The 19827-nt window shown below is 48.9% G+C and overlaps 1 long non-coding RNA gene across 1 annotated transcript; it reads right to left on the bottom strand.

Annotated features, from left to right (window-relative positions):
• Positions 1 to 8421: 8421 nt before the first annotated feature.
• Positions 8422 to 14688, bottom strand: LOC139798418 (uncharacterized). Its single transcript, XR_011726808.1, has 2 exons — positions 14548 to 14688; positions 8422 to 8594 (listed from the first exon to the last, which is right to left on the bottom strand). It is a non-coding gene; the product is annotated as an uncharacterized lncRNA (long non-coding RNA).
• Between the last annotated feature and the right edge of the window lie 5139 nt (positions 14689 to 19827).

The following is a 19827-nucleotide window of genomic DNA, read 5'->3' as shown; positions in this document are numbered from 1 at the left end:
ATGACAGGTTTCCACTCTAAGGAAAACCTGCACCCTCTGAGGAAGGGCTGCTTGGGATATATGGGACACTGTGGTGGTGTCCCATGGGGACCCTAGACCTTGGCCACCATGTGGGTCTCTGTGACCCATGCTGCCAAGGAGGTGAGATTACCCCACCAAAAGCCTGCCAGTCTGGAAGACACAGAGCAGCTGAGGACTAAGGAGGTCTGTGACCAGGAAAGGAAAAAACCCCACAAAATATTTCCCTTCCTTCCCTCATATATTCCATTTTTGTGGGAGTGCTGAGACCTCTCCTCACAAGGGCCCTGAAACAGGCATTAGTTTTTCTATTTCCCTGGTAGTGTTTCTTTAAAAAAGGCTCCCCTGAGCTCTCCCACTCTTGCTGCCCTGCCCAGGAGGGACTTGGCTGCTCTGACCTCGGCCCCTCGCAATGCTCCATCTGAGCAGCATTTTGCAAAGGGATGGTCTGCAGACCCATGCACTTCCACTTGCAAGAGTCCTCCCCCCTCCTTTGTTTTTTTCCCCTCCTCCCTCCTTTCCTTTGCACTCAGAAAACATCTGTTTCCAGATGTTGTTCTTGAGTCTAATAAACGCAGCGAAAGGCCTTGAGTTAATATATTTACAATAGCTGGAGATGTGGGCTGCCAGTTCATTCGAGCACACCAAGACCCCCACATTTCCTGAGATGGGGGGGGGGGGGGAAGAAAGAGAGAAAGGGGGTGGGGGTTTTCTCCCTAGTAAATGACCTGAAAAGGAGAAGTTTTCCTCAGGACATTTTGGAGATTACTGGTGGTATTGAGTGCATGGCCATCTCCATGCAACTGGTTTCAACTTCCAATTAGTGACAGGAAGGGTGCTTTTTTTTCTTTTTAGTGAAAGTCTCTGCTTAAAATGAAGGCAACTGAGGAAGGCCAGCAGCTGTTGCCCACCCCTTTCCAGCCCAAAGGAAGACCTGTTGTAGATACCTTGCTGGCTTGAACCATGTGCATAGAAGATAGAACCCCATCCATGCCCTACTCATCCCATGGCCTGGGATCATCCAGTCTGCCAAGTGACCCAGTGCTGTATGCTAGATGGGAAATTCTCTGATTTTACAGGGGGCTTCAGCTGCTTTGGGAGGTATATATTGCTTTATATTTACTCCATGTTTCATTGCATGTTTGTGCTAAGGTCCAGAACCACCGTGGATGATCTGCTAGAAGTGGTGGAACTGTGTGGTTGCTTTCCTTGTAAGGCAATGCACCAACCTCCCTGAGTCAAGAGGCATGCAGCCTCAAGCTGGGCATGCTGAGGGCAGTCTGGCCTGCTTTAAGAGTCACAGGTCAGGGAAATCACTCCCTTTAATTGCAGCTGAGCATCTGCTTCTACTCAGCCAGCCTCAAGAGTCACAAATTTGCAGGAGGACTGCTTTCAGGCCAGTACCCACCTCCTCTGAGGCCTCAAGAGAGCTGAAGGTGGGGCTGTGCTCAGCTCAAGGAGCAATAAGGTGACTCCATGTGCCCAGGTCTGTCTCTGGAGGCTGCTTGTTTGGTGAGCAGTGCCATAGACTCAATGTGCACAGCTGGCTCAGGGTTGTCCATTTGTATTGGTGTGGGATGACAGGGCTCCTTAATACCTCACAGATAGAAAAAGTAACCCTCCTGAACATCTGCAGCTCAGGCTTCTGAGTGAAACCCAGTGAACTGCAGACCCCAGCCTGCAGCAGCTATGACATATCCCCTAAATGAACTGATCAGCTGGAAAGGGGCTGTCAGGGAGGCAGGAAAAGGCACTTACAGAGTCATTCAGGCAATGCTCTTGTCTGGACAGCAGGAGCCCTATCACAAATCAGAGTGAAAGAGCAGAAAGCTCTCCCCAGCCAGTGTGGGGAAATGAAATGTAGACACACAGCAGATTTCTTGTTTCAGCTTAGAGTATTTTTGTGATTGTAGTGCTTGGGTTGGTGGAAGAGAGAGAGCGAGCAAGCCTTTGGTGTAGCTGTGTATAACACAAGCAGGTAGCTGCAGTCATTGGCATTCCAACCCCAGATTTTACATAGTGTACTCTCTGGGATGTAGTGTAGTGTAGCCCAGTTGCCAACTGCTATTTCGTTGTGTAGCTTTCCCAAACACTGTATAATCAGCCTCTTAACATCTCCCCTTTATTTCTCACTTTCCACCTATTTGCTGTACTGGCAGATGGCATCTTGGGTAACTCCACAGATCACAGTTTCTCTCTGGCAGAGCCAGAGCCTCAAAGACATGTTTTCATTTCTCAAATAAAAAGGCTTCTAACACAGGCATAGCTGAGAAGAGACTGAGCAGGGTGTAGGAGACCAGGGTGGCTGTGCCTCCCAAGTGAACAGACATCCTGCGTGTGCCAGGTCTGTAGGTTACGTGTCTCTGCCCCGCTCATATGAGAAACTGTTGAAAAGCTGCAGCCATCAGAGGGATGTTTTCCATCCGTGCTGAAGCAGCAATGTGAATTTGAGGAGCGAGATGACAAGAAACCTGCTAAAAGAAATAAAGAAAGGATTTCCTGCCTCACAGACACTAAAACCCCATTTTGGGAAGTGAGTGGCTGTGAAAGGCATGAAGCCATTCAAAGAATTGGGGCTGTGTGCTACTGGGCCCTCCAAGGGTTTGTCTGGTGGAGAAGAAACAGCTCATGCTCGCTTTAACCTGCTCCCAGAAGGTCTATTTCTTCCAGCCCTCTGAAACGGAGACCGGGCGAAAGATGAATATGAGTTTTCTCTGCCAGTAATTTCCAGCACAGACTGCATGCAAAATCTTCATTTAAAACGTGTAAATGACAGCAAAAGAGCCACAAGGGAGCCAGACCAATTTACTGCTCAGGTTTTAATGACTGTGCACCACAGTGGGCCCCGCGCTGCTTTGCTGCAGTGTCCGCTCAAGAAGGGGATCAAAGAACGGGCAGACGGACAGGCAGGGGCTCAGTAGATCCTGCATGTCACCCTGGAGGATAAAATATTGTATGTTGTGTTCGGAAAAACTGGCTGAGATGGGCCTGCCTTGCTCCCGAAGAACAGAAAGAGGCTTTGTTTCGCAGACGCGTGGCTCGGAGCTGCCCTAGGGCACGTACTGGGGAGACTGCTCCCCGCCAAGGGGATTTCTGTCCGGTGCCCCATGCCCGGCGGGGCACGGAGGAGGTGATGGGAAGCTCTGCTTCACTAGAGGGCCTCAGCAGATTAATTCCTTCGCAAGCTTTTTGTGTCGTCGTCCCCCCCCCATACAACTCTTCAGGTTGTATGTCAGTATCAAGCCCAAAAGGTTCTCCCCTCGCACTGTAGCTTGCCCGCCTGGGGTGTTGCTCCCTGCTGCCCTTTGCTTGTTTTGTTTTGTTTTGTTTTGTTTTGTTTTGTTTTGTTTTTCAGAGTCCTCAGCTGCCAGCTTTTGTTTCCACATTTCCCTCGGGTTCTTACACCCTGCCTAACTTCAGTCCTCAAAATATCAGGGTCAAAATACCCCCAAACCGCTGCGGGTGTCTCAGGGCTGTCCCGGGGTATGCGCGGGGGTCGCGACAGCCCCTTTGTACCATCCCGTAAAGTGCCCTTCCCTTCAGCTGAGCGGAGAAAAGGAAGACGCGGGCTGGTGTCAGCCCAGCTTCTGCTTTACAATCCCTTTCCTGCCGCTATAAATAACCTCGGCGAGAGTCACTTCAAAGGGAAGGGCTGGCGGCGGAGAGGTGGTTTGGGGACTGAGCAGGACAGGGGCGTCCCGCAGCCCGATCCCACCCCGGCGCTTTGCATAAATAAATAAATCATGCAGCAAGGGAGAGGTGGAGAGAGAGGGCGAGAAGAGGAGGTTACTTTGGGAAGCCGCGCAGCTTGCTCATCCCAGCCCCGTAGTTCGGAGGGAGTGTGTCATGTTACAGGGTAGCCTCGATCAGCCAGAGCACAACGTCGCCGGAGCAGCTCAGAATTACCTCTCTCTAATGGGGACTTTCATGTGCAAGCTCCTGGCCGGCCTGCGAAGGAACTGAAACTGGCAGCTTAGAAAGAAACAAAAACCTACACCAAAAGACTGAAACATAGGAGGAAAAAAAAAAAAAATCCTGATCAGTTACCCCCCCCCCTCTTTGCTGCAGCTGGATTTTTTTTTCTGCACCCCTTTTACGTGTGTGTGGTTTGTTGTTATTTTTTAAAGGCAACCCCCCATTCACTTTTTTTGTCATTATTGCTGTTATTTGTCATCTGCTGGCACCGGGATCCCCTTGGACGCTCTTTTTCTATGCCTTCTGGATTGTGCTTCTTGGACTAGGAGTGAGACTTTATTTATTTTATTTATTTATTTATTGCTTCTTAGGACAGGGAGGGAATGTTGGAGGAGAAGAGCTGGAAAGGTGTTGGCGAAGCAGCTTTTGATAGGGGGTCTGTGGCTGCCCCCAGGACTGGCGACGGGGAGAGATGCTGCCGCCTCCCCCTCCTGCTGGGCTCGGGGCTGCCTGGCATCTCCCTGCTCTCTCTGGTGCTGAGCCTCCTGCTGTACTTTCGGACCTCTGATCTGCAGTCCCGGGTGTCCAGCTTGGAAGCAGACAGACCTACACAGCTCCCTGCCTGGCTCTCAGCAGACCAAATGGAGACAGCTATTTTGGGAAGAGTTGACCAACTGCTTGATGAGGTCGGTGTCCTTTCATTTTGCATGTCTCGTTTGCAGTACTATAGATTTTTAGGCACATGCGCGCCTACATAGTTGCGTTATCCATTTTTTCTCTCCCTTAAAAAAGTATTTCTGCACAAGGGATGCTGCTGCACTCCCACCTCTTAAACCTGTCTGGTGTTAACTTTTCTCTGCCCCAGCCCACTCAGTGGCTCAGCCCTGGCACTTTGCAACGGGGGAAGCCTCATCCGTGGTGCTGGGAGGGGGGGAAGAGCCTCCAGCCCACTCTGGTTGGTGACTGATGGCATTGCCTACTGAAAGAGCTGGAGGTTAAAAGTGGGAATTTGGTGTGGGTTTGAGCTCCAGGAGCGTGACAGGCAAGGCATGCCACATTCAGCTTGACTACAGGATGAGGTGACTGCAAGCACACCAATGTCATGACGGTCTGGCTTTGCTGCCATGCCAGCCCCGACCCCTTCTGTGGCTCCTGGTTAAGGCAAATGAAATGCACTGGCACTGCCAGGACAGTTTCTGGTGCTGCCAGAGCATCAGTGCAGAGCATATGGCTGTGCTGTGCCTGATTGAGCCCTATCCAAACTCCACTGGAGCCAGCAGAGTCTTCCTCTGAGAACAGGGGGGAGCTGCTGCTGAAGGACCCTGAGCTTCTTCAGCAGGTCACTAAAGTAGGCTCAAAAGTGTGGATTTTGGTGGCTGATGACTTTTACTTTGCTGTGCTGCTGGGGACTGTCTGGGCTCCCCTACCCTAGATGGGATGGGTACCCTGCAGGATTCCTCACCTCGTTGGGACTTTAAAGTGTGTCAGGGAGCAGATGGTGCCTCATGTCTGAACTCTCCAGGCAGATCCACACTGACCTGCTCCCACAGCTTGGGGGTGGGGGGCTTGGGGCTAAGATTCAGGACTGGGGCCTCTTCCACCCACCTCTCCTTTTCTCTGTTTACTCCACCTGGGAATGAGACAGGCTGCAGTGATCCCCAGGGCTAACCCAGAAGCTTTTTGTGTCTGAAAAAATCTCGTGTGCTGCTCTTGCCAAACGAGGCAAGGAATGGGATGATCAGAGTGGCAGCTACTGGGACCTTCTTTGGGGAAGTGCTGCCTCACCCCCTGGGGACCAGGGGACCCCTCCATGCGTTCTAGGAGTGGTGGAGGTCTGCTGTGAGGGGTTTAAACCTGCAGCTGACAGGCTTGGCTACTGTTCAGGGATCTCATGGGAGCAGGCTCAGCTGGAGTTTGCAGCCAAAAGCTGTGAACCTCAAGTCAGCAGACACTGTAGGAGCTGAGGGATGTGGTTTTGAGTGGCCTCTTTGGATGAGGAATAAGGGGGAGACAGGGCCCATGAAGCAATACCCCACAGAGAAAAACTTTCTGAGGAGGAAGAATTGTTTCAAGTGGCTGGACCTGTTGCCCCACGGTTGCACCCTTGTAGGGTGCAGTCTCCTTTCCCGCCACAGGCCAGGGGATAACATGCAGCGTTCCTCTCCTTGCTGCTGGCACGAGCCTCTTGGGAAGTCACAGTTTATCTCTACCAAGTGATTTGAGACATGCCACAGGATGCCTCCCGGGAGTGATGCCCGAGGCCGGATGGCCCCCTGTGTCCTGCTGGCTCTGCTGGCTGCGGCACCTTCTCTGCCTTTTTATAGCCTGGCTTAGAAAGGAAATGAGGCTCTCATGATGCCCACGTGCCTGGCAGCCACCCCTGTTTTCTGAGCAGCCCCTTCTGAGCCCACGGGGGTGGCCGCAGCCCTCTCAGCAAGTGCAGGGAGCAGCCATGGGACTGGAACTACTGTTTGAGTAGTTCTACTACCCAACTACTGCTACCCAGCACTTGCCCCTGGGTAGCACCAGGGTTACCAGCTCTCTGATGGGCTACAGCTTCAACAGCATCTCACAGGAGGGTGCCAGAGCCTGTGAAGGAATAGGGATGTTTGGGCCAGATCTCTTATCCTTTTACACCTGGGAAGGTCTGCAGCCTACAGGAAGAGAAGGGCTGAGCCCCAAGAGAGGAAGAGACCTTCCCTGACTCCACTGCCTCCTTCAGCTGACCCCCTAATGCAGCTACTCCAGACCTCCCACACCTCAGCCTGAGGTACCAGCAGGGGCCAAGTGGCTCAAGGTGCAGGGTGAGGATCTGGTGCTGGACATATGGTGGGGTGGCATATGGGGCTTTTGCTTGGGAAAGAAAAACAAATCCCCCTGGTCCTTCTTTTCACTAGGTCTGAAGTGGGGCTAAGTTGGGAAGGTCTCCTGGACTGGCTGGCAAGGGACAAGGGTAGAGAAAACCAGGAAAGATAAAGAGGAACAGGGAAAGGATGGGAGAAGAACAATGAGGAAAGCAGGAGACAGTGCCAAGCAGGACTGAGGGGAGAGGGGCTGTGGTCAGGCTTGCTGTGATGGACATGAAAGCAGGATATTCATTCCCCCCTGCTCAGACCCTCGCTGCCACATCCTCGAAGAATTTCCTGGTGTTTTGACCTTAATGGGTTTCACAGCTGCCAGCTCAGTGTTAACCGTCACAAAATAAAATAGCAAAGAAACTCTTTCTTTAAAGAAACCTCAGCTTTGACAGAGCTGGTCTGACCCAGGAAGGGAGCATATTTCTTGTTTTGGTGGCTGTGAAGATCAGCTGGAGGGACATGGAAAAGTAAAGTCTGTGGGGACTGATAGAGGATTTAGCTGAGGTTATGCTGAAAACCTGCACTGCTCTGTGCTTTGAACTGGAGCACATGGTGCCTTCCAGACTGCCCCAGAGGTCTGTGAACAGCACTGTACAGATTGCACTGAAAAGTGCAAAATGCTGGAGTCCTGTTTGATGCTCTTTTTCCGGACAAGAAAAATAAAGCATTCTGGCAGAGGATAGAGCTGTGTTGGCTTGTTAAAATGTTAATTTTAAGCCAGCTGATGGGGATGTTTTTGTGGTCTTGGAGCCAGTTTTGGAGCACCTGTGGCTGGCAGTGGTAGTGTTTTTATCTCAGTTCAGAATGGGAAAGAGAGGGTGTCAGATGTATTCCCAGTGCTGCTTCACTTGCTACTGTGTCAGCCTCTGTCTGGTGTCAGTGAATACCAGAGGGGAATTTCCACCAAACACAAATTGACTAAGTTTTCCCACAAAAAATTCTGTGTGGAATGGACTAAAGTGGGTTGTTCAGGGAGAACTCCACATGGGAATTCTGCATTTTTGGGGCATCAGAAAGTCATACAAAGAGCACAAATAAAGTCACTACTGGCATTTGCAGGAATAGTGAAGCTTTCTGAAGAAAACAAGGTCCTTTCCCATACTGGGTAACATTTGGTACTATTTTGCTTGCCAAAAGCTTGGCAGGGTGGAGATCATGATGAATTCAGCGCTGCTGCTTGGAAAAGAAGAATTTGTGTGCTCATAGAGATAGAAGTACGTGTGCATGTAACACAACAGCAGTTATCCTGTAAAGTCTGAGGGAAGATCAGGTGCCCCTCTGCACTGTGATAAGTGTGCTCAGCCTCTCAGGGCTTGTATTGAGGGTATTTGTCATGTCTGCGGTGGTGCTGATGGGATATTGGGGCTGTGCCACGGGTGAGGAGGGAGGATGGATCCTCACTGCTTTCACAATAGGTTCATTTCCCTGAGACACTCTCCTTACTTATGTGAGCAAACAAGGGACATCTGAAAACTCCTATTCCCTCCCAATGTAAAGCTGTTTTTCCCCTTCTTTTGCCTCAGTGTTTCGAATCACACAGTTCAATTCTATTTCCCAAGGTCAGCAAGATTGCTTGAAGCATTCCCAGCCTCAATTTTTAGCTTCGTGTTTTCCACTGTAAATCACGAGATCTGTTTTTTAATTTTTATTTCTAGTTCTTCTGGTAGCTAAGTCCTGTGTCCTTCTATCTGCCTGCAATCTTTGAGCTTAGATGGTGCTGTTTCCAAGCTTTTTGCTCTATAGGAGGGCTTGCTGCTTTCTTTTGCTCCATGCCACATGGTCCTGTGATTCCAGAAGCTGGGCCTTTAAGAAAAAACAGCAAAATCAGAGCTAAAACAATGAGAGTTAACAAAACCACCAGCCCTTGAAATCCTTCTGATGGCTGTAATAGATTATCTATTTGAGAAATGTTTCTTTTAGCTGTTGGAGATAATGGTGGGAAATGATTTCACCTCCTTGGGTGACTGCAAATCACTATGTCTGCTAAAGAGCTATTAATCTGCCCCCTTTGAAGAAGTGCCCTCTCTTTCACCCAATCTGAAGTGCCCATCCAAAATCGACAAGCACTTGGAAGGTTTAGGAGGCCACAGCCTTGAGTGTCAGAAGGGGTCTGGATTTGACTCTGTCCACCCAAGTCAGCCCTGTGCTGTCCCAGTAACAATGAGTTAATGAAACTTGTGGGAAAAGCTTGATTGTCTGCTTCCAGCATGTGTTTCAGCCCAACCCTCCTGTCCTTGCCCTCTTGTAGAGTTTTTCCCCTTTCCTATGCACTCAGTGGATCCCTTAAAACACAGAGGTGTGCAGTCCCCACGCGGGGGCTGCTCAGCAGTGGCCCCAGTGCTGGTGACCTTTTCTTCAGCCAATTTCATGTGTGTAGGGTGGAGGTGTCACTGGAAAACATGATAGACAAGAGCAAGCAGACTATGTAGACAGGCTTATCCACTCTGTAGGAAGTGTTTTCAGCATTTCTGCCAAGGCAAGAGGCAGTTAGTTGCTGCTTTGGTGTTTAATGTTCTAGGTGTCCCACCCTAGGTGGAAAAGCAAACCCCAGATCCCAGAAAGGAAATCAGACACCAGATTCCCAGAGGCTATGTTCTTTTGGTTTTGATTACAGAAGTCAACCTTGCCCTAAAAGGACTGGTTTTCTGTTGCCTGGGAATGGACGTTTTCTCTTGGAAAGGCCACTTTTAGAGGAAAGCCTTTTCCTTTTGCTTTCCTGAGCAAAGCTGGATTCTTGTGTTGGACCAGGCAGTATTTTGCACACTGATAATAATGAGAGAAACAGAAAAGGCCAGGGATGAATTTTGTTTTGCCATTGCAACCCGAAGTTGGAGCTGAGGTCTCCAGAAGCCAAGGATTTTTTCTGCTGCAGTCAATATTTTTTTTAATGGGCTGCGCAGAAAACTGAACTCCGGACACTCCCAAATTCTTGGTAGATTTTGCCTCCCACTGAAGGAAAGTAAAACCATGGCACCGCTGCCCTTTGCACTCCCAAGGGATGTGCTGAGCTCCTGAGATTCAGGGTAGTGTGGCAATGGCCAAGGATGAGGAAAACGCCCAATGCCAGTGAGTGCCTGATGGTGCCAGTGCTCGGGGCTGTGCCGCCAGCCCTGCCCAGCAGCACCCATGCCTCCTTCCTGATGGGCCCCCAGCCTTGAAAAGGCTTTTTCAATTGTCCCAGGTACTTCCATTGCATCAACCCTGCAGATAAAGTTGGAAGGAAAGGCTATGGTTCCTGTTCCTCTCCCAGTTGTGCTTCAGTCCTGCTGGGTCATCACTTCCCCTGATAAGTTCAGTTATTCTGCTTTTCAGCTTGTGCAGCTTAACCCAGCCAACACTTCTTGCAGGAAGCCCTAACTCTTCCTTCCTCCCCTTTCCATTCCTCCTTGGCCCTTGGAGTGCTTCTGCATTTGGTGGGGCACATTTCCTTGCAGGTTTCTATAAGGGGTCCTATAAGGGGTACTGCTGCAGTGTGTAGGACCCTTGCTGCTTTGTAGAGCCTCTTCTGCCTGGGTGAACTATCACCCCTTGCCTGTGCTAAGCCTGATGCCCAAACATGGGAACCCCACCCAAATGTGGCAGTCTCATGTTCAGACATTTTGGTTGGCACACATGTAGATGGAAACGGGAATGTCTACATAGCAGCATGAATATCGAAATAAAGGCTCTGCTGTCCTAGTTGTGCCCATGTTTGACATTAGCACAAAATGTTGGAAGCCAGGCAGTGCTGCAGAGCAGAGCTGTGACGTGTGGGGATGGCAGCTAAATGGGAATTTGAAGATTCACATACCTGTGTTTTTAAACTGAGGAGATAACGCAGATAAAATGCTGTATGGGAACTGGCAATTCTCCTGAAACCCTCTTATTGCCCTCTCTCTGAAACCCTCTTATTGCCCTAATATAAAATCAGCTCATTATCAAAGCATTTCAGTCTACTATACAAAAAAAACCCAAACCCACCACACACACACAAAAAAAACCAACCCAAAAAACCCTCTGCAAATATTCAATTTGCAGTCAGTCATAACAACCTTTACTGATTTTGACTGGCTTAAGGAAGCCAGTGCTTTCAAATGGAAGTGTTCCAGCCAGTTCAGCCTTCCCTCCTCCCAGACAGAAATATGTTGCTTTATTTTCTTTCCTCTCTAAAAGAATTTTTCCTCAAACTGGTGCCTTCTTGCAGGAAACTGCCTGCTTCCTTGCGAATATCAAGTGATTTCTATATGATCCTGGGCATGGGCTTCTGTTGAGCCCAATGTAAGGCTATTTCTTTCAAAATGTTGGCCCTGGCTGTGAAGTAGGTTGAATAAGAAGATGCAGCTGGGATGAACAGTTGGGCTTGAGGGTTAGAAGGGAAGAGGGAGTGACTCCTTAGCACCTCAGGCTTTTCAAATCATCTGAAGTCATTAACTGAGTGTGGATCACAGGCATTAATGAGTAACTTAAATTGATTTGCATTTTCTTCACTAAATCACAGTCATTTTAGTAATACCTGTGAGGGTTGGTGTGGGTGCTATCCCTAGAGTGCATTTTGCTTTGGACATGGGTCACTTTTAATGACCTTTCCAGTAAGGGGAGATGCAGTGGCTGCAGGTGGACTCTATCACCCCTTTAAACAAGATAAACAAGTGGGGCCAGAAAGCAGGAGACTGACATGACAGCACCATTAGAAATCCAGACTAAATGGAAATCAACATTTTGACATGATTCCACCTTGTGGCAGCTCTTTTGGAAGGTTTTGTCTTGTTCTTCACTTGGAGAAAAACTAAACTTCGCAGACTCTGAAGGTTTTAGGAAATGCTGTTGCTGTTTTTGGACCATCTTCAGCTGCAGTTTTTCAGTGGGCTGCTGTCTGTCCAGGTGTCTTGGTAAGCATGGGGAGTCTGCTGCAGGGATGAAGAGTACCTGCTTCAGATCTCCATTTGTCATCTGACGAGTGTATCTTTTGAGAAATGTGACTTTCTCAATAAGACACAGTCACCTCTTGATTCAGCAGTGCTGGGTCTTGATTTTATAATGCTTGTCAGGAGGACCAGATTTGAAGCCCATTACAAAACTCCCTTAGCCTGCTTCCAATCAAATCCCACATTTCTAGAGAGACTAAAGACTATGAACTCTAATGCCTTTCTTTATTCCCAAACTGTTCTGCTCTGTCTCTCCCATCTCTATTTGGGCAACATCCTCCAGCCCCACTTCTCCAATAATTTTGAGCCTTGGCTACAACAGTACTAATTAATGCTTTTGTTCTTTTTTCCTTCCTTGACAGAAATTAAAGTTACACTTGCCAAGACATCGAGAAGTTCGAGACACACACCAGCGATGCAACTGCCCAGCAGGTAAGAATCTGGGACTGCTTGCACTTTGGAAGGGTTTTGTCACCTACATTTTGTTGAAAGTTTTTTCAATGCCATCAAATATATGAATGAAAAGTAATGCATCCTTGTCTAGCAGTGTGCTTGAGGTAAAGGAAATCAGTATGGAGATGTGCATAACAAGTCAGGCACATATGCAGTTACTAACTCTGCATATGACAGAAACAGCAGGAAAAGTGATAATCATCCAGGTAGGCATCTGGATAGTCAAAAAAGAGAGAAATATACAGCTAGAGGGCAAACATTCCCACTAATTTTAGGTATCAGTTTCGAGGTGGGCAGAGTGGCTCTTGGGAGGTGCATCATTTCTTGCTGACTTGAGAAGGTTTGAAACACATAGGTTAAGACCCAACACCAAAGTCAGGCAGCTAAATTTTGGTGAGCCAAAATGCCCCTGGGGTGAGAAGATTTGAATTCCTTGGTATTCTGCAACGATCTGAGGCATCTTGCAGAGTAACAGTCTTCTGTTAGAAGTGGTCATTTATCAAGGGGTTGAATGAAGTGGTCACTCCAGGTCCTACTCATATAACATACAGAAATACTATGGGATTGCTTAATTGCTTTATGTTTTTAATTATGCTAATATCAAAAGGCTCTTTGAGACACATCTTCTGAAGTGGTTTCAATACAATAAGTGACAAATTGCTATGGAAAAAACATTTGTGAATGGCATTTCATTCCATCACTGTGAATCATGCAGCCTTCCTCATTGTCTTTTGATACATTTGACTGTGTAGAAAAAAAGAGAAGTGCCATTTACCACTCACATCTAATATCAATGAAGTTTTGGGAGAGTTTGAATGTGTATGTCCAAACTGAGTAGCTGAAGCTCATCTTGGAAAGAAAGAGTCATAGAAAATTGCATCTGGATGAGAATCTGAAAGTGGCATTTGCATTTTCTGTGGTTTCTCCCTTGGTTCTCTTTGATGCCCAATGTGAGGTCTTTCACAGTGCCTGGTGGTACACATATCTATGTGTTTTTTAAGTGTTGGCAACAGTGGGATTGTGGTGGATGAAGTGACAAAGGGTCTGTCTTTGCTGTAGGAAATGTTGTCTTGTAATCAGTGTATTTAGACCTGTGTACAGACATAGGAGGTACAGACTCTTGTCAGAAAAAAATGGATTTTTAAGGTAGCAGCTTGTAGAAATAAGAGGTACAGCTATACAGGTTTGTGGTGGAGAAGAACTAAAATCTGGGATCCAGACCTGTAGAACATTGGAAAATGCCTGCTTTGACTAGTCCAGATCAGGACTGTTTGGCTTTCTTTTTAGTCCCAGAAAGAAACAACAGGAATTTAAAAGAAAGTACAAACTAAATGTTTTCTAGGTACCTCTTCTCCAATAATCGATCAGAACTGAGTCTGACTTTTTAAATTTCAACCCTTTCCCCTCAATGGGAACACAAATCATAGCACTACTCCATTTTCAAGTTTCTGCCTAGACTTGACATATAAATGCCATAAAACCACAGAAATTAATATCCTTCTAGTGTTTCCGAGCCAGCTTGGAGAAGGAAACTTAGAACTTGAGTGCAGAGCTAAGAAAAAAAAAGATTCACTGATTTTTGGGGCCATCGGAATGTGACCCCGTGCATCACGCATGTGATAGATGAATTGCCCAAGTATCAAGATGGATACATGTCCCTTACAAAGCCACAGCAGCAGTCAGTGCTGGGTTTCTCATGCTTAGGTGTCCACTCATTCCATTAAGCTCAGAGAATTTCTGAAGGACATCTTTGATTCAGGAGGGCAATGGTAATAAATGTCTCATAAAGGTTCAGGCTTCCTTTTAACCCATTGAATTGCTTGTCTTCATCAAATATCCTATGGACAAAAAACTGTAAAATTTTCCCCTACCCCACAAGTTAATCCATTGAGGGAAATAAAGTCCAAAACTGATGTTGTAGCAGGTAAACTCATGATTTGCTTTAGGCAGTGCAGAAACAAAAGTACTTTCAGCTAGCCACTGTTTCATCTTGACCCTTTTGCCCCAGGGGTTTTCCCTTCGGTCTCCAGGCTGAAGAAACACAAGCCACCTGAAAGCACTGTTGTGCTATTTCAACATGGTCACTCTTCTAGCCTGAGACCTTGGGAATATTTTTCCCCAATGCATTCTCCCCCTTGTGTTTAAAATGCCCTGAGGACCAAACAATGGGACCCCTGTGGGAGACCAAGGTATTCAGAAGCACTGAGAAGCACTGAGATGTTGCAAGACTTGGCGCATGCCCATTGCTGCTCACTGGCCCACTCCACTGCAATAAACACATCATGTTCCTCACCAAAAATAAATGTTTATCAGAAGTGACATTTGAGTCCATCCCTAACTGTGAGCCAGGTCCCTGCATGGCAAAGAAGGGGAAAAGGAAGAGAAGTTCATTTGCTGACCTGTTCAGTACGGATGTGGAGGTCCTGGGCAGGGTCACCCATTTCTGTTGGAGAGCTTCAGGACACAGGGGTTTGGAAAAGCTAGGAATAGGGGAGTAAGAAGACATGAGGTGTGTGACAGTGCTGTGGCTGTCTTAGCCCTTGTGATAAGGACTGCAGGAATAACACAGTCTGGAAAACAGCACAGCTGTATTTATAGCAAGTGATAAGGAAATAAGTTTCCTTTGACTGGGAAGCTGCCACTTCAGATCACTTGGGCTACAGCTGGGTGTGACTACCTGTGAGCAAAATGTTGCTCCCTGGCATTGTGTTTTTTGAGCCCAGAGGTTGCAACAGGCTTCTTCAGCAGTGTGTCTCAGTGAGGAGGACAGTGCCCAAGATTAGCCCAACCTTTCTGGATAATTAATAACTCAATTCCCTTCGTCTGGTGAATAAACTGTGTGATTCCTTCTGTCCCCACTGTCTGCCAGACTGATGTGGGACAACTTCATACACATTGGGAAAGGGACCCAAAGGTCACAGCAATGGCACTACCCAGCTACTCACCACCACCAGACCCTGTGCCACACCAGGGCCAAGTGTGGGCAGGATGCTCAGCACAGGCTTTAATCCCAGGTCATTGTGTGCTGGGGTAAGATTTGAGGAGCATTTCTGGTGCTCAGCAGATGCTGGTGTGACCATGGGTCTGATTTCTAGGAGTGGGCCTGCTCTGGTGACTTCTGCTCAGATGAGGGAAATGTTCTTTTCTTTATGGGTTCTGGATGTGGCTGAGAGCTTGGGAGAGCTACCTGAGGCTGGAGGATCCTCTCAGAGTCCACTGAACTCCCTTGATTTCTGTCATATAATAACAAAATGCTGCAAGGTAAAAACATGTTTAAGGTGGACAGGATGAAAGTCTAAGCTTTCCTGGTCTAATCCAGACCAGTGCAGATCCAGACCCTGTTTCCCTGCACAGTGTCGAACAGCCAGAGGGATTACCAAACCCCTCTCCCACAGCCTTCCTGGTGGAAGTGGGTGCTTGCATATTTTATATACTGCAACTCTCTTTATTAGACCTTTTCCATCTTCCTCCCTTCAGCTCCTATTTTCACAGTCCCCACGTGGCTGTTTTTCACTCTGCTGGATTTCTGTTCCAGTCTTCAATATCCCTTTTAAAAAAAAAACAACAAAAACCTGGCTCCTTTCCCTCTGCCCCCGCAATGCTTGTTTTGGTCGGGTTCCTCCTTGGGCAGGTTGGGAGCCTGCAGTGCTGGAGGCGGTCAGCCGTGCAGGCAGGAAAGTGGCTCGGAGGGATGCCGAATGGCTTTTCCATCCCTCCCTGTGGCAGCATCCGTAGGCAGAAGAGGGAGCTGCGCAGCAGGAGGAGGCAGCTCCGGCCCCCTGGGCTCCTGGGGAGTGGGACTGGTGGTCAGATGGAGGTTGCACAACATTGCCACAAACCAATGTGTCTTCTGCTGTCACAGAGGCTTGGAGGCTGGTGTGGGGCAGCTGCAAGGATTTTGGCATTGTCCAGGAGCTGAGATCCTCTAGGGAATGTCTTTGAGGCTTTGCAAAACAATGTCCTCTGAGCATTTCATCTTGTACAAAACCTCATCCACATCCCCTGTCTGCTCCAGACCAGGACACAGGGAAAGCTGCTTGGCTGCTCTGGTCAATCTCTGATTGACCTTACAGAAGTACCAACAGGAGCTCAAAAATGTTGCTGCTGTTTCTCTTCTTGTAGGTGGATCCAAGAGAGCAAAGGTGCAGAGGTGGCCCCAGTTGCACCTTGGGGCTCTGGGCCACATGTTGGGCTTACTTGGGCCAGGCATCCTGGTCTCCCTTTGCTTGTCCCCTTGGGTACACCCCTCCTGTCCTGGTTGGTCCCCTTGGCACAGCAGCAGCTGCTGGAGGAGGACAGCAAGAAAGTGTGGGGCTGCAGCGTGGCTCCCACCCAGGATGTGTCACCCAGAGCCAGCAGGGACAGCTGGCAGAAGATGGAAGGATTTCCCATGTCCCAACCCCTACCTGGCCCTGCAGGCAGCCAGCAGAGCGAGGAAACGTCAGGACCTGAGCTGGTGGATGAGGGGGTGATGGGGATGGCTGCAGCAGGGTCAGACTCCTGGGCAGCCCAGGTTGAGACCTGGTCCCACAGCACCTGGGCAGAATTCAAGCCAATGTATCCATTTTTCCCTTTGAATTCTTATCTCCTCCCCAAATGCCTCTGGAAAGGTGTGCCAAAGAGAGGGTCAGTGCCCGTGTCCTGCCTGCTCCTCCTCTGCCCCACGTGCTGTTTGTTGCCACGTTGTTTTCATGGGTTTTATGTTTTCTTGCTGTCATTTTTAATGCAGTTCTTTTTCACTTTGTGGTGGCACCTTGAACAGATCTGAGGGCTACTGTGAGATACAAAGCCTAAACAAATTGGTGAGCTCTGCGAGGTGGGGAAGGCTTTTGGGATCCCAGGTGTGAGAGTGTGGAAAGGTCATGCTGGCTATTTAAAAGCCAGCAGCCACGAGCCGTGTCAGTGGCCCTGGCTCAGAGCCATGGGGAATGTGAGGTGGGAGTGTGCAATCCAACACCCATCCGTGTGGCCTTCCTGTCAGGAGGTGCATTGAACTAGTTGAAATGCTATGGTTTTGAGTTTGACCCCTTTTCAGGACAGTAAGTCAACATGGTTTTCTATGCTGACTGTTGCAAAAGGTGTTTTCTGCTTTGAAAGTGCCTAAATGCAGCTTTTTGACAGCCTCTAACAAAAAAAGCAACAAAAAAAAAAAAAAACAAAAAATTGAAAAAGGGACATTTGTCTCAAGCAGCCACTCCTTGCCAAAAGATTTGAGCTCTCTGAATTGCTTTTTTCACTTGAATGGTCTGGCAAAGCCCTTGTGGCCAAGGCTGACCGGAGATCCGGAGGGAGCAGTGCCTGGGCTGCCGCAGGCAGGCATCCGGCACCACCGCAGCCAGAGCAGCGAGTTGCTGTGCCAGAAAATGGGATTTGCTGGCACGGTACCCCCACAGCATGGCACATCTGGAAGCAAAATTGCAGCATAATCATTGCTTAAATATTTCTCCTTCCCCCCGCCCCTTTATAAGAAACCTCCCTGGGAATTCTGTTATTCTCTGAAATTTAAATGTGTTGCCCCCATCCACATTTTTTGGGCCCTCTGGAATATACACACACTTCAGCCTCGAAGGTTGGTCATGCGCCCTGGCCTGCTTGCTGTATTTTGGGTTGGGGTTTGTTTGGTTTAGACATACTGTTGTTTCATTTGTTTTGAAGATGCAAACCACACAATGAATTCCATGAATTCTCTGAGCAGTTATGAATAGATGGGGATGAACAATTTGGGGAAAAAACCAACAAACTAACAGTTTGTTTGGTCGCTTAATTCTCTTTCTCTGAACACGTAGGCAGCTCTGCTCTTACACAACTGCCTGGAGTGCTCAAGGAGTCACTCATCTGTTGGATATTGTCACCTGGAGTTTGCTACATCCGTGGTTCAGGGGATGGCAAGAGGGAGCAAGGTTCTTTATATGTCTAATCATCAATTCATCCGGCTTAGTCTGTGTTCGGGATTTAAACTGACTTTATTAAGGAGTATTTAATTGATTTCAATGAACCTGCTGTTGTTGTCACAGTGCAGACTTCGAGGGTTCACATAAGCTATCAGTGCATCTGTGAGTGCTGCCCAGGCTGCAAAATGGCTGGAGGGCTAAGACATCGTTATGGTGCTACCATGCTGATAGAGCAGGGTATGCAATAACCTCTGCCTTTCCCTCTTTATCCAAAAAGTGGCTAGCAACAGTCAATGCACTGAAAAGGGGAGGCACTGGGGCACAGTTGTGGGCACAAGCACTCTGCAGGAGGGTGGCCTGTTTATTGACACCTGTCTGCTTGTTCCTATAATTCCCTCTTGCCTGGATCCTGGATGCTCCATAGCTTCTCTCTTTATCTTGCGGGTCTGTTTCTCTAGAGGCTGAGCAGAAAGAGATGAACGTTTGTGTCCAGGTGTGTATGAGTCCTAGTGGCACAAGCATTAACTTCAATGGTGTTTCTGTATGTTGATATGTTATATCCCAAACCAGTGTCAGGACACATCGGAATAATAGGTCCAGTGGCAAATGGCACCCTGCACACAGACAGGAGCCTGCAGGCCCCCTGGGCTGCATGTCGAGGGCTGCAGCAGGGAGCTTCTGCATAATTGATGAGTTTGTGTACAGATGTTTGGTAGAGCTGTTTACGCCATTGCGTGCCTGTGCTTACAATGTATATGGTACATATGGGCATAAATCAGAGCCTTGACAAAGCAAGGCAAAACCATCCCAGCTGGCTGGGGAAACCCGAAGAGCACATTGCGCTGCTACTGTACGGCGACGGCTTTGATTCAGTGTGAGCGCTACCGGGGCAGAGGATTTTTTCCCAGGCCTGGGCTGTGTGCACATGGCTGGGCTGGTTTGCGTCAGCTGCTGACGCACATCCGGGCCCCACGACGTGGGTCTCGCGTGCTCTGCCCATCCTGGCAGCTTTGTGGTGGCCGGAGGAATGAAGGCGAGGCGCACCGGCCGCCAGGCTCAACGGCGGGGCACGGCGCCCGGCGACGTCTGAGTCCCTTGCGCAAAGTGTGGGTGCCTGCCAGATCGTGAAGAGCACCAAAAATACCCGGGATGGGCCAAGGGAGATGTTGCGGGGGCCAAGTGGCTCGCTCCAAAGCGGTTTGGAAGGGGACTTGGCTGCAGCGCTCATGTGAGATGCCACTGCGTGCGTGAGGGCAACGGAGAGGTAAAAAGTAGGGTGGCAGCAGGGATGGCTCTGTTTGGTGTCTGCAGTGGAGTAGAGAGTGGGGTTTTGCAGTGGGGCTGCAGAGGCCCAGGAGGAGCCCTCCTGCCTGGGGCATCATGTTTCGGTGTGATGATACCCGATTCCCTCATTCCCTCTTGGCTCTTCCGGGCATCTGCCTGTGTCTTCACCCAGCTGGTGGGACCAAGGACTGGGCCGATCCATCGGTGCCCAAAGGGTGTCCCAGGGTGCTGATCAACAGGAAGAGCAGAGGGGTGGCTTTCCTCCCCCCAGATCGCCTTTCAGCTCCCGTGCCAGGCTGGAGCCACAGGTATGGGACATGGGGGGAGAGGCAGCAGTTTAAAAACGAGAGGTTGCATCATGTGGGGCTGGGCAGCTTCGGGAGGCAGAAACCTCATCTGTTAAACACATACTGCCCTCCCCTCCCCTTGCTGAGGAACATTCAATCCTCTCTTTGATGGATGTCCAAGAAAATACTTCTTCCACATCCTAAACTTGTTAGCACC

The sequence above is a fragment of the Heliangelus exortis genome, chromosome 7, assembly GCF_036169615.1.
Source record: "Heliangelus exortis chromosome 7, bHelExo1.hap1, whole genome shotgun sequence".
Lineage (NCBI taxonomy): Eukaryota > Metazoa > Chordata > Aves > Apodiformes > Trochilidae > Heliangelus > Heliangelus exortis.
This window is presented reverse-complemented; position numbering and strand designations above follow the sequence as displayed.